Source organism: Macrobrachium rosenbergii, chromosome 12 (assembly GCF_040412425.1).
Source record: "Macrobrachium rosenbergii isolate ZJJX-2024 chromosome 12, ASM4041242v1, whole genome shotgun sequence".
NCBI lineage: Eukaryota > Metazoa > Arthropoda > Malacostraca > Decapoda > Palaemonidae > Macrobrachium > Macrobrachium rosenbergii.
The window spans coordinates 1,057,741-1,070,611 of NC_089752.1; the positions used below are offsets into that span (position 1 = coordinate 1,057,741).

Consider the following 12,871-nt stretch of genomic DNA (forward strand, 5'->3'; position numbering starts at 1 on the left):
GGCGAAGAATATGAAACAGTCCAGCATAAATGCATTACTATTTCTATTAGAAATGTATTTTCATAGGTTACATGAGTATATAATTATCTTCTTTTGAGTAAAGTCCCTTTATCCTTTCTTATTGGTTAAAGGGAATAGGCTACTGTTGATACATCCATGATTTTTGCAGTTAAATAATCTAAAATCTATTTACATGTGTTACAAACTCAATATATGTGTATAATTTTTCTTGTAAAAAGTAATTTTTCTCTTTAAACAAAGGTATGCGACTAATTCTTAGTGTTGAATCATTTTTTTAATAAGATAATTTACTATTATTTGCATTTTCTGTAAATGCATTAAATTTTCATACATATTTTCTTTAACTGAGTTCATTTTGTTTGTTCATAAAACTTGGAATGTTTATTTTCAGTATTAATTAACACTAAAATGTAATACTGCATTTTCATTCATCCTAGCATTATATTTGGTACGTAGGGGAAAGTCGGGTTGGGAAAATCGCCTCTGGTGTAGGGGAAGAAAACGCTCTTAGTGGCGTGGCAAGTCATTGGCAACACTGAAGCTTCACCGGCACACCCTCAGAGATGGCATCGGCAATGAAGACTTCGTATTTCACCGTTTTACTCTTTGATTTATCGTCTTTCTGCTTCAAGACTAAGGTAAGACACGTCTGAAGATATCATCAGTTCGATGAAGTATATATCAGGGTCTTTGGTGTAAAGGGAAGGGAGAGTAAAAGCCTTGGAAACAAACATGAACAACTTCACCTAGAAGTACGCCATTGTTGACATCCCCTGTTCAAAGTCCTTCCTTCCTTTCCTTCCTTCCTTCCTTCCTTCCCTTCCTTCCTAAGGAGGTCTAGTGTGTAGGGGATCCCTTTATGAAGGCCTTGTTGGCTGTTGGAACGTTGGCCCAAGTGGTGTCCGGTTGGCAGTGTTGATTGACAACGACCAGAAGGGAGGAAGACGAATTATTATTATTATTATTATTATTATTATTATTATTATTATTATTATTATTATTATTGAAGAACAGATTTTTACCTTGGAAACTGGCTTTTTCTACACTATTAGGGCTTCTGATACTGGCAGTGTATTTGTTTGTTGTTGACCAAATGGAATGTCCCTTCGCCGTGTTTAGTACTGGCCCGGGGGGTGGGGTTGGGTACCCATATGTTAATAACTAACAAGTTATTGCACCCGTTATGTGAACCGTTCTAAACAGACGTACCCGTGCTCTGCCTTGTGAAGATCGGATGGACTTCAGGGGTTAATTACAGGTTAATTACATTCGTGCGACAAGAATTGAAGGTAAATCCATAATTAACAACCAAAAAACTGTAGAAAAAAAAGTCAAGTTAGAAGGAAATCGACGCCATGGAGCTACTACTTAGATCTACCATTATTATTATTATTATTGTGTGTTATTATTATTATTATTATTATTAAAAATTATTAATTATTTTTGCACGAAAAACCATTTTGAGTTTTTCATGCAAAAATGAAACTATGTCTAAAAGAAGAAAATACAAGGCTTCTGACTGGTTACAATTTTGCGTGGAACTATGGAGGGAGGTATTCTTACATATAAATGTAAATTTTCTAATTTTTTATTTGTCACTTTACCTAGTGTTTATTTCAAAATAATGAAAGGTTTTCAAAAATGTAAGTTTCATAGTGTGTATTGGCAACTTATAAATAATAATACCTTATTATTATTATAGTAGATCTAAGCCGGCTGTACCAATGGAGGCTAACATCACATTTTTCTTTTTACTTGCTGAACAAGAATTTAAAGTAATATTTTATCGCTCGGCTGTATTTTAAATTACAACAGAACTGTAGCCCGATGGTAGGGGACCGGTTGGGAATCTGGGTCCTGGGTGGGTAAAAACACTTTTCGAGAATAGCTCACAGTGGGGGGGACCCGTTGGGTTCTGGGTGGGAGGGTAAATAACTTGGGAAAAGGTTTGGGCAACTTATTGTTGTATTTCAGTTATTTATGTCACTTGGAACCACGCAATATAAATAAGTGGGAATAAATGGACCATGAGCCATTACAAAGGTACTTTTTCTACTGCTGATTCAGGCCATGTCACGCATGCGCAACAGGAGCTTTCGGTTCAACCAATGCCTAATTGAGAGAAGTAGTTGGTGGGTTTTGGCCGGGTTGTACCCAACCAATCACGTTGCAACGTTACCCCAACATTACGTTTCAAAATTTGGGGATACATAAACTCAGTTACATGTATTCCTTTTTGCTCAACTGTTTTATAACAGTTTCCTATACGTTGTAGCTTTGTGCCTACAACCTTCTTCCAACGCACTTTTCCGTTCACAAATATATGACGTCTCTTCGTTTTTACCAAAAAAACAAAAACTTTACATTTAAACCTGGAAACATGTATATGGGGTAGGAGGAAAAGGGTCTTGCAGGACGTTTCAACTACCACTTTCTCTCAGTGACGTTAACAGAAACCTTTTTTACATATTTTGTAAGCCCTGTGGTTGGCGCGCACAGCCTAAATATTACCGCTTGCCAGAGCATACGAGCCTGCCAGATTATTTTAAAAATGCGGATAAGAGCGGCATGGCTGGTTCCAAAAAACTGAAAGCAGAAATACTCAACTTCATCCTTCCTACCCTGTTCCGGTGCAGTTCACACGGCACAGTTTCAACCCAATGGCGGGGACGTGACTCCCGACCTCCTGCTCTTCTGAGCCTGTTTTTACCTGTGCCTTCATGAATTCTAGGACTTCTTCTTCTTATTACTCAGGGCATTATAGCCTTATAGAATTCTCTTGAAGACCGGCCTTTTGAGGAAACAAGCCTTTTGCCCTCACTGTGGCGGAGTGTAGGCTACCTTTCAGGTTATTAGTTACACCTTACCTGTTGATTTTACATCTAACTGCAATGCAGTTTCAAAACTAAAGTAGGCTAAAATATTCAAGCCATTGGTTGTGTACGTTCATTATATTTTCATTTTTGAGGTTGTAACAAGCAATTTTGCTTTTCTTGCTTTCAGGTGCGACAGGTCGTATGCCCCACGCCAGAAGCAGAAGGAGGAGGTGCAATTACTACCTCTCATTGTTTAAAAAGCACCTGGTTTTCTGGGTCCCTCATGGATGTTGAGACTGTCCTCTTCTTCACTTACATTTACGTTAGTGATTTCTTTAACTATAGGTTGTGAGGACAAACTAGGTTTAAGTGACTAGCTATTAATGACTGGTCCAGCTACTGCAGGAAGTAAGTTTTTTGGTTTATTTTTTCAGTGGATGGTTTGTGATCAACCTTTATTCACTTCCCTAACCAATTTTTTGGTTTCAGGTCATAGTGAATTAGTATATCCGACAGAAAAGCAAATAGGTGGCCCCGGTACAACTGTTGAGCAAAGTTTGTTATAATGTAGGCCAGTGGGTTTTTGGTGGTGTCTGCAGGCAGACTCCGAGACTTTTGTGTTGTGCCAGTATTGACAGAACTAGCGACTTTGCTTGCTGTCATCAAGGACTACATTGTACTATTGTATCTGATTGCTGGAGAGCTTATGACTGCCTGAAGGGGCGAGCTAATATAACCGTCAACCACTCCAAACTTTGTGGACCCAGTAACTGGTGCTCAATAAACACTATTGAGAGGTGGAGGAGAACTGCGTGAGACGACGCCTAGGTACGGACGTAGGAGGTACAACCGTCGTTTGGCAGTGGCATATTTTAATCCACTCATGACCAGAAGACGCTCCCTTGGCGTTTTATGTTTCCACCCCTTTAAATGAGTTTCCTAAACTATCTTCTTTATTGATTAGGTAGTTAGGTCACCTGTTTTTGGTGTTATTAGGTTTAGTGCTTTTCACGCATTAGGAGCATTATTATTTTTTGTGTAACTGTCATTTACGCCATGTTTCAACATAACAGTCCTACGTCCTTTACCAACCTTGTACCTTTTGTGCTGTAAACTTCCCCAACATATGGCTCCCTAGTGGTTACGTGACTTGAATGGCGGTTGTTTTACGTTACGTTTCTTCGCCCCGATCACAAGCAACGGTTATTGCGGTTGAAGCCTGTGGCATTGGTTTTCAGTGTTGCTTTGCATGAGTTTAGGGGTAATATTTTTGCCCGTGCGGTGATGAACTGTAATTTACCCTTGAGCTGTATGCGCCGGTGCAGAGGACCCACGTGGGTGTGCAGTCTTCAAGTGTCATTACCCTTTAGTTACAACCGACCGTAAAACACTTGAAATTCTTGTTCAGGAGGTCAAGTTCTATAGAAAAAGTCAACTGCCATGCAGGCTACCTCACCCTTGAACAGGAGGCTTAGAAATACCATTATTATTATTATTATTATTATTAAGTAGATGAAGGCTGGGAAATGGCGTGGAAGACTCCAGCCAGCCATTTTGAACGACTCTACCTAGCCATTTTTAAAGGTTTTTCATGCAAAGATGGCTAGGAAATGACAGGGCATTAAAAGAACCTATAAAAGAACCTAGAAGTACCAACCTAACATCACCTTTTACAGGGGTGTTTACCTGTTACAATTTTGCCGTATTAGCTATGGAGGGGGTTGGGGGCCTGGTATTGTCTTACCGTATAAGTCGTAGTCTGATTAATTATTTTTCTCTTATTAAGCATTTGCAAAAGTTATGTATTGAGAAGAAATTTTCTTGTTTTGATGTGTTTTGCCTAAGAAAAATTTAAATTGTATAATGCCAGAGGTGGCTGGAGTGTTCAAAAAAAAAAAAAACCAATTTGGCTGTGTGTCACGGAGCCTGTCTCTCGGGTATAAACCTATTCAGAGTTTTCTGTGAGTGTTTTGTCATTAGTTATATCCTTTAGCCTATTTCCTATTACTTCCTACTACTTCTTCCTTATGAACACACTAAAATTCTATGTAAGCTTGAATTTCAAGTCAATGGCCCCTTTAGTGGGCTTGTTCCATATGAATAGGTATCATCTGTTGAATAATATAATAATAATAATAATAATAATAATAATAATATACCCGTCAGAGAGTAGCCTAGTGGCTGTTCATAGCCAGAGACACCAAGGCCTCACTTTGTTTCTGTGGTTCAGAGAGGTCCTTGTCGTTTCAGCATCCAAAGGAACGTAAGATGTTTTAAGGTATTTACCATTATGTTTATGGTATTTACCATCATTATCTTATGTTTTACTTACATCCCCAAGGGGCTGGTACTAAACACGGCGCTCATTTTGTACGTAGATGCGCATACGGCCTAAATGACGGACGGCTGAAATAACCCGAACTCGCTCAGAGTGAGTTACCTAATGGATGGTTTATTATTATAAAACTCGGTGATAATGTAGATAATCGTATGGGTAGGTTCACTGGTTTCCATAAGCTTGATTTAGGCTAGCAGCAGGTTTTGTGAAATTCTTGGGGTAGGTAACCCATGAGATACTTACGTTTTTTAGTTTTGGTCTTGAATCAGAAGTGGTCATATCGTATGTTTGGTATTTTTCTTGTTAATTTTAGTGCCGTCTCATTATATTGGATATTTATGCATTGTTCGTAAGTTTTTAATATGTCTAGTACGAAAAGCATACTAAAATTAATTGTGATCCTCTCAGACTTTTCTAAGTTATGTTTTAAGTGGTGATGCTCCCTGTTCATTTTTATTGGCCTGGTGCATTGTGGGTGAGGATGGCTAGCATATTTTGAACATCTTTCGTTACGTTAATCTGGGAATGTGGGTGTGTGGACACAGCTGGAGCCTGGTTGGTTCTTTTGCTTGAGTTTCACCTGTCAAATGGGAATTTGGATTTCAGGCCATGCTTAAAAACTGGGTTCATTCCTCAGTAATGTCGATATGTAAGTCTTGTTTCCAGTATTATTTCACCTGCATTGAGAATTTCATGCCAAATTTTTTAGTGTGTGTTTGGATGTTCATACTGGTACCAAATTAGTGGTATTACAGATAATGACAGTACTGCAGTTTTTGGGAAAATACAGGGATATATCTTAACATCCCCATGTTAATTCTGATGAAGGTAAGGTAATGCTTTCAGTGTGATGCCTTGTACAAGGTTATGTTAGGTTGGGAGGTCCTGGGATGCAAAATCCCCACCCCTGTCCACCAGGTTTGGACTCAGCATACAAGGTTAGGTTTGGTTGCAACCCTGTTTCTTGTGCAAATGTGCTGTTCCAAGTAAGGTTAAGTGAGGCGCATGCATTAGAGGGCGACAGATAAGGGTCTGGCACCCTAATGTTAGTTTAGGTTGCAACCTCATTAAATATTTTAGTTTGCAGTGCTTCAGGTTAGGTTAGATTACAATACATACACTCATATATCATGTGCGTTCCCCCAAAAAAGTAAAAAAAGAAAATGGTTCCCCCATAATTGTTGGATGTAGGGGGGGTCAGTATCAAAAATTACAAATGTTACCAAAATGAACATCAGAAACATTTAGAACACACAAAAACAGAAAGATCTTATTTTCATTTGTGGAAAGTTATTATGGTTTAAAGTAAAATTTTGCCATATGACATACTAAATGTACTCTTGTTTTTCAGGGCAAGTAGAATGGATTGCTATTTAAAGTAGTTGGCCGGTGTGTGTATCGTGCATATCCACAGGTGTACAAGAGTATTCAGTCAACCTTTCATCTTCAGTTTGAGTAAGTATCAATTGGGTTTAGTTTCCAATCCATTGTAGTCACTCATGCTTGTATGACCTGTGTTTCTAGTAATAAGATCACCCCCATTTGAATGATTGTTACAGTGGTAGCTATTTGAAACTAATTTTGTAAAGCTCACAATTATAAAGATTTTTGTGCAATTTGTAAAACCCTGACACAACAAATCCCAGAGAGAACTGCTTTGGCATAACTGATATTTACCTAATTTTAAGATTGGGGCCAGATATGGCCACATGGAACCATGGTGATATTGAGGCTAGATATGGCCACAGGGAACCATGCTGATATTAGATAGTATTAGTCATGTTTCAGTCAGTTACAATGTCTGGTGAGGTTGGAACCCTAACCCAATTACTGTTTTGTTGCTACTTTTTGTTCATTTCTATCTTTTCTGTGGAATACAGTACTGAGTTTATTTAAGAATTTGGAGGAGTTCTTTTGGAATACAGTCAGTCCCCAGTTTACTGACCCGGGGTTCGTTTTTGCACGCGGCGTAAATGAAGCAAAAAAATCGTCAAAAATCTAAAATCTTAGTTTTTAATGTTTTAGGTGTATTGAAAACGATGTAAACTACATTTTTATTGAGTTTGTCACAACAAAAAACTCCAAAATACGATTATTCTGCCATTTTGAGCCATATTTCTTCCGACGGATCAGTGTGCAGCGTCGTAACCTGGAACATCATGTGTAAACAGGAAAATAATTTCTGATGAATATATTTGAAAAACATCGTAACCTCAGAACATAAATGCTTCAGTTTTAGTAAACCAGGACTACCTGTTATAGGCAACATCTCAGTGAGCAGCCCATTAGATTGCTATGTAGAGTCGTTCCTGGTTATGTGAAGAAGTCTTTAAATGGCTAATAATCTGAGACTGCCTTTTTTTTTATTTTGTACTAACAAGGGTAAACATGGCAGGCTGATTGCTAGGCTGGACTTCTGTGGCTTTGTAATGTGTAGGGGAATTGCAAAATACTCTTGCAGTGTTCCTCTTTATGCAATTTTACTCCCAGTTAGAGATATTTTTTCTGCAGTCATTTAATGCTGTTTATTGTATTGGAACCCTGTACATCAAAATGCAAAAGGGTCACAGGCCCAACTGCAGTATCCCCCTAGCGCCCCTAAAGATTGGGCAGCCCATAAAATCGAGTTTCCCCCATCTCCCCACCCACCCCATTTACACCCCATTACCCAGTCGCACTTGGATTTTGGAGTTTCACTCTAACTCTCCTGCAGAGCTTATGCCAACCAATCAAAATACTGACCTGACCCAGTGCTTTTTGAATATACTAGTTGCGGGACCAGCATTGTGTGTTCCCTACGTTCCTCCTTTCTCCAGGCGCTCTCATCAACTATTGACACTTCGTAAGACAGCACTTATTCAAAACTGTTACTGTAGTTTCAATCACTTTATACAATAGTTGATAACATTAAGTTGGATCAGAATATCATGAACAAACATGTCATTTGTTAAAAACCTGTAACTATATCCATTCATTTTTCAACTCTATATAAGTTGTAAAGGTAACAAGAACCAAAGTAATGTCATTAGATATATAGCACAACAATAAATAAACTAAAAATATTTTTGTATCGAGATGGTAGTAAACTTCGTCATGATCAGCACCTGGTAATGATGGTAATTGTTCCACAACACTAGTGTAGTGTAGTGTTTTTTAAACGTTGTGGTTAAAAGTCGCTTACGACCATTGTAGGACATGATTGCCAGGGCAAGAATGTCTGCTTTTGCCAAAAAGGGTTCAAGTTTAGCTACAAAGGGAATTTCAGCTGGGTCCCCTGTGGGAGGGGCATAAGCATTTAACTGGGGGCCCTGGCCTTCCTCCCCATAGCAATGCTACTGGGGTGGACTTGTGCAATATTTAATGCTGGTTACTGTATTGGGACTCACCAGCTAAATACAAGATGGTCACAGACCCAAGTGCAATACTATCCTTCTAGTGGCCCTAAAGATTGGGTAGTCCATAAAATCACACTTGAGATTTTTGAGTTCCACTTTGACTCTCCTACAGAGCTTACGCCAACAGTAGCTGCTGCCCTTCATGGTAGTTGCCCATCCAAATACTGAACTGACCCAGTGTTGCTTGAATATGTAGGGAACATGTTCCATATCATTCACTGGTGGTTACCCCGTCCAAGTATTGACAAAACCCAACATTAACAGCTTTATGGATCAGCTTAGGGGTTGGTGAACTTAAAACTGTCATCCATTTGAGGTCTTTTCCCTTGTTGGTTGCACTAGACATTTTTGCTTTTACCATATTAATTTTGCAGAATGAAATTTTAAGTTTTTAGAATGAATGAATTATTTGAAAAGTCAGTTATGATAGCAGATGAAAGCATATTAAATTCCTGCCCTTTACTGCCAGTGTTGCAGTACACAGGATGTCTTGGTAATTGCCAGCATAGTTCTTGCTTTTTTATTACTAGAAGTGCCATTTTTATAGTGTGTTCATTAATAATTCCTTACAACAGTATTTTGGAAGTATTTCCAGTTGTTAACTGGCTTTTCTGACAATTATTAATCCCACAATCATTAAGCACAGTATGATGTATTTTTTTCTGTATGTACAAGCGAAGATGGGTTTAAATTATGCAAAGTATTGAAGTTTGAGAAAGATTTGGCAAACACTTCAGTACTTTACTGATACTGTACTGAACCTTGTAAAGGGATAGTCCCATCAGGGAACCTCATGCAGTTTATTGCAGGCATTACGTAAGGTTCTTTGCAGCATCCCTTTATTTTAACTGCAACTACCTTCTACTCCAATTAACATCCCCTTTCTTTTATCTTACTTTCCACCCTCTCCTAACAATTGTTTCATAGAGTAACTGCAAGGTTTTCCTCCTGTTACACCTTTCAAATCTTTTTACTGTCAGTTTCCATTTTTGTGCTGAATGACTTCATAGGTCCCTGTGCTTGGCCTTTGGCCAAAATTTTATTATCTATTCTGTTCTAATACTGTACTGAAGTTCTAAGAGAAGTAAAGAAGTACCTTTGATGTCCATTTTGGGACAGTTAATCTGGAATTGGAGGGATCAAAGTATTAATGTTATGATGGAATAGTACTGGACTAGTTAGTATGAGCTGTCATTAGGAAATACTGCAGTGTTAATGATTGTTATCTGTTTATAATTTTTTTTATTTACAAGATAAGGGAAATCAAGTAGAGTTTTGACAGTTATACTGACCTAGAAAAAATTCATTTCAGGTACTGTGGCTTGAATGGACGCTTAATGGATATTTGCAGAACATGTCGAATGAAGTGAAGGAAAGCAAGGACACGGCAGGCAAGAACTTTCCTGTAACATCAGTAAAGACAGGACCATGTGACCATTCATCCCTCTCGCCAAATGCAGAGAAATATTAAGTCTGAGGAACTTAAAAGCATGTGCCTGAGTGTGGGTTTACTCGTTACCAAATGGATTAAATTGCCGTAATTGAAACTTGGACAAAAAGTTGCTGAAAATTGGAGCATATGCCATGCCACCATTTGTGCTTGGAGAAATTTTAGTTCATTGAAACACTTTCCCTCTGTTGTCTGGCTTTTGCATTTCTCATCCAGTTAGTGTATGTAGTTTTTCCTTGTTTGATGTAGTATGTCCATAAAAAAATTAGGCACTGTTCGCAGTACGCTTTATGCAGCCCTTAAAAGACAATACTTAAGGCTTTGTTGCTGCAGGCCCTTTGGTCCCTAGATGAGTCGCTTCCTGCATTTTACTCTGCTTTCTTCCATAATGGTCATCAGGTTTTTATTTTTCCTTTGGTGTTCTGCTCTACTATTTGTTTTCGTGTTTCCTTGTGTTTTGGCCAGATCAGCACTCTTTTGATATTGACAAACAAATAAATCCTCACACTGAACTTCTGGTAGAAAGTTGCAAAGCAAATTTATTCAAATCACTGGAACTGATGGTTGTTACTCATGATTTATTTACTAAAAAAAGCCAAAACATGCACAAATACCCTTACATGTTCTATAAATGTTGAGGAGAAATTGCTCAAAACTTTATAACCATTATTTTTATGAATCTCACTTTAACAATTTTATGGGAGACTAATAATGTAAATGGAAGCCACATCTTGAAGAACAATGAGCACGTTCTCCCTTTTTCTCTCCAACACTTGCACACCAAACTTGCAAGGTTTTGATGGTGTCTCAGAAAATGTTTCCATGAAACTCATCATCATTAGCAGGAATATTGACATAAAGCTTAATGTATTTGGGAATATTGGCTGAGTCATTTGCCAGATGATGTCATGAAGCAATACAATAAATTTGTTCATAATCATAGTTAACAGAAAATAAAATGCAAATGGTGTATTTATGCCAGATTAATTTTAAAATACTTAAAATTACAGTACTTGAATTGCCGTAACTTCTTTTCAGTGCATTGATATAGGTTACTTGATCCATCTTGTATTGAAAACTTCAAAGTTCATGTGAAAAATCAACATTTATCTTTGTAGTAATTTGCTTCCAGTTACCTTCAAACTTTACATAAATTTTTGTACAGTAATGTATGCCAGTGTAGAGCCAATTCTCTCTCTACTTGTTTCATACTTAAATTTTTCTACTCTGAAAACCTTTTTAAGTCAAAAGGCATTGTGGTTCTCGAATTGTTGAGTGTTTTATCATGAAGTTGGTGGCAAATTCAATCTATAAGGAAATCCTTTGGAAAAGTTACCAAAACACCATTGTCCAGTAGGTATTTACTTTTTAAGATCATGGGTTGGTGAAAAGATGTAATTTCAGATTCCCCATTTCCCATCAAAAGTAACCAAGTAACCGCATTCAAGGATAGAAAATCATATAAACTTAATCATCCACTTGTAATATTCCCAGTGAAAGTGTTGCTCATGTATATTGAAAAGATAATTTTAGTTCACTAAATTGCTTAAAATCTTAAATATTCAAAAGGTAATTTTAGTTCACTAAATTGCTTAAAATCTTAAATATTCAAAGATAATTGTAGTTCACTAAATTGCATAAAATCTTAACACCAGAAAGTTTATTTGTCAGTTTAGTTATTCAGATTTGAAAAATTAGGATTTAAACTGCTAGTTACTCAGATTTTAAAAATTAGGATTTAAACTGCTTCAGACTGTCAGTCGATGGGCCGGAGTTCAATTCCCGCGGCTGGCTGATGAAGAGTTAGGAAATTTATTTCTGGTGATAGAAATTCATTTCTCGCTATAATATGGTTCGGATTCACAATAAGCTGTAGGTCCCGTTGCTAAGTAACCAATTGGTTCTTAGCCACGTAAACAAGTGTTCCTTCGGGCCAGCCCTAGGAGAGCTGTTAATCAGCTCAGTGGTCTAAAAACTAAGGTATCCCTTAGCAAGCTGCTTCAGAATGAAAGACAGTGTGTAAAGTGACCAGATCATTACTGTAAGTAGTCATTAAAGAAAAACAATGGAAAAGTGGTGTATAAGTAGATGTAAACATGAGAATTAAGACATAGAGGGTCATTTCCTTGTCAGACCTCTTGAAAAAGCTGTTGAGACAATCTTGATTTTAAACCTCTTCAAGTAGGCATTTTTTCTCTAAACATTGACAATTTCAGTAAAGCCTAAGCCAGTGACAGACGCCCATAAAGGAGACCATACAAGTTCTTGTTTTGGCTGAAAGTTAGACCAGACCAAATGATTCTGTAAAGATAGTTTTAAATTTGGTGTGTTTTTCAAAGTGGTTGGTTATTCTCTTGAATAAGAGTAATTTTGACATTGTCTCAGCTTGATCTTGCAGTTTTCTTTGTTGAACTAAAGTCATGTAAGAATTTTCAGTTTCATGTAATTTTGCTACTTTATCAATAGGTAAATGTGCATGGCTCTTAATATATGAGTTATCAGAGATATTTTGAACACAAGTGCATGTGTCCAGGTTAGAAAGGCACTATCCTTGCCTTGTGTACTTTCAACTTTTTTTGGTGTTTTCACAAGATATGCTTCATAACTGTAAAACAAGTTTAATCCATCTCATATTGAAAACTCCAAAGTTCATGTGAAAAATCAACATTTATCTTTGTAGTAATTTGCTTCCAATTACCTGCAAACTTTACATAAATATTTTGTACAATAATTTGTACCAGTTTAGAGTTAATTTTCATACTTTAATTTTTCTACTTTGAAAACCTTTTTTTAGTCAAAAGGCATTGTGGCTCTCGAATTGTTGAGTGTTTTATCATGAAGTTGGTGGCAA

General features: G+C 37.3%; 1 long non-coding RNA gene across 1 annotated transcript; it reads left to right on the forward strand.

Moving 5' to 3' along the window:
- Positions 1-543: 543 nt before the first annotated feature.
- On the forward strand, positions 544-11,842 carry LOC136844314 (uncharacterized). Its single transcript, XR_010854814.1, has 3 exons — positions 544-659; positions 6,527-6,630; positions 9,883-11,842. It is a non-coding gene; the product is annotated as an uncharacterized lncRNA (long non-coding RNA).
- Positions 11,843-12,871: the final 1,029 nt, after the last annotated feature.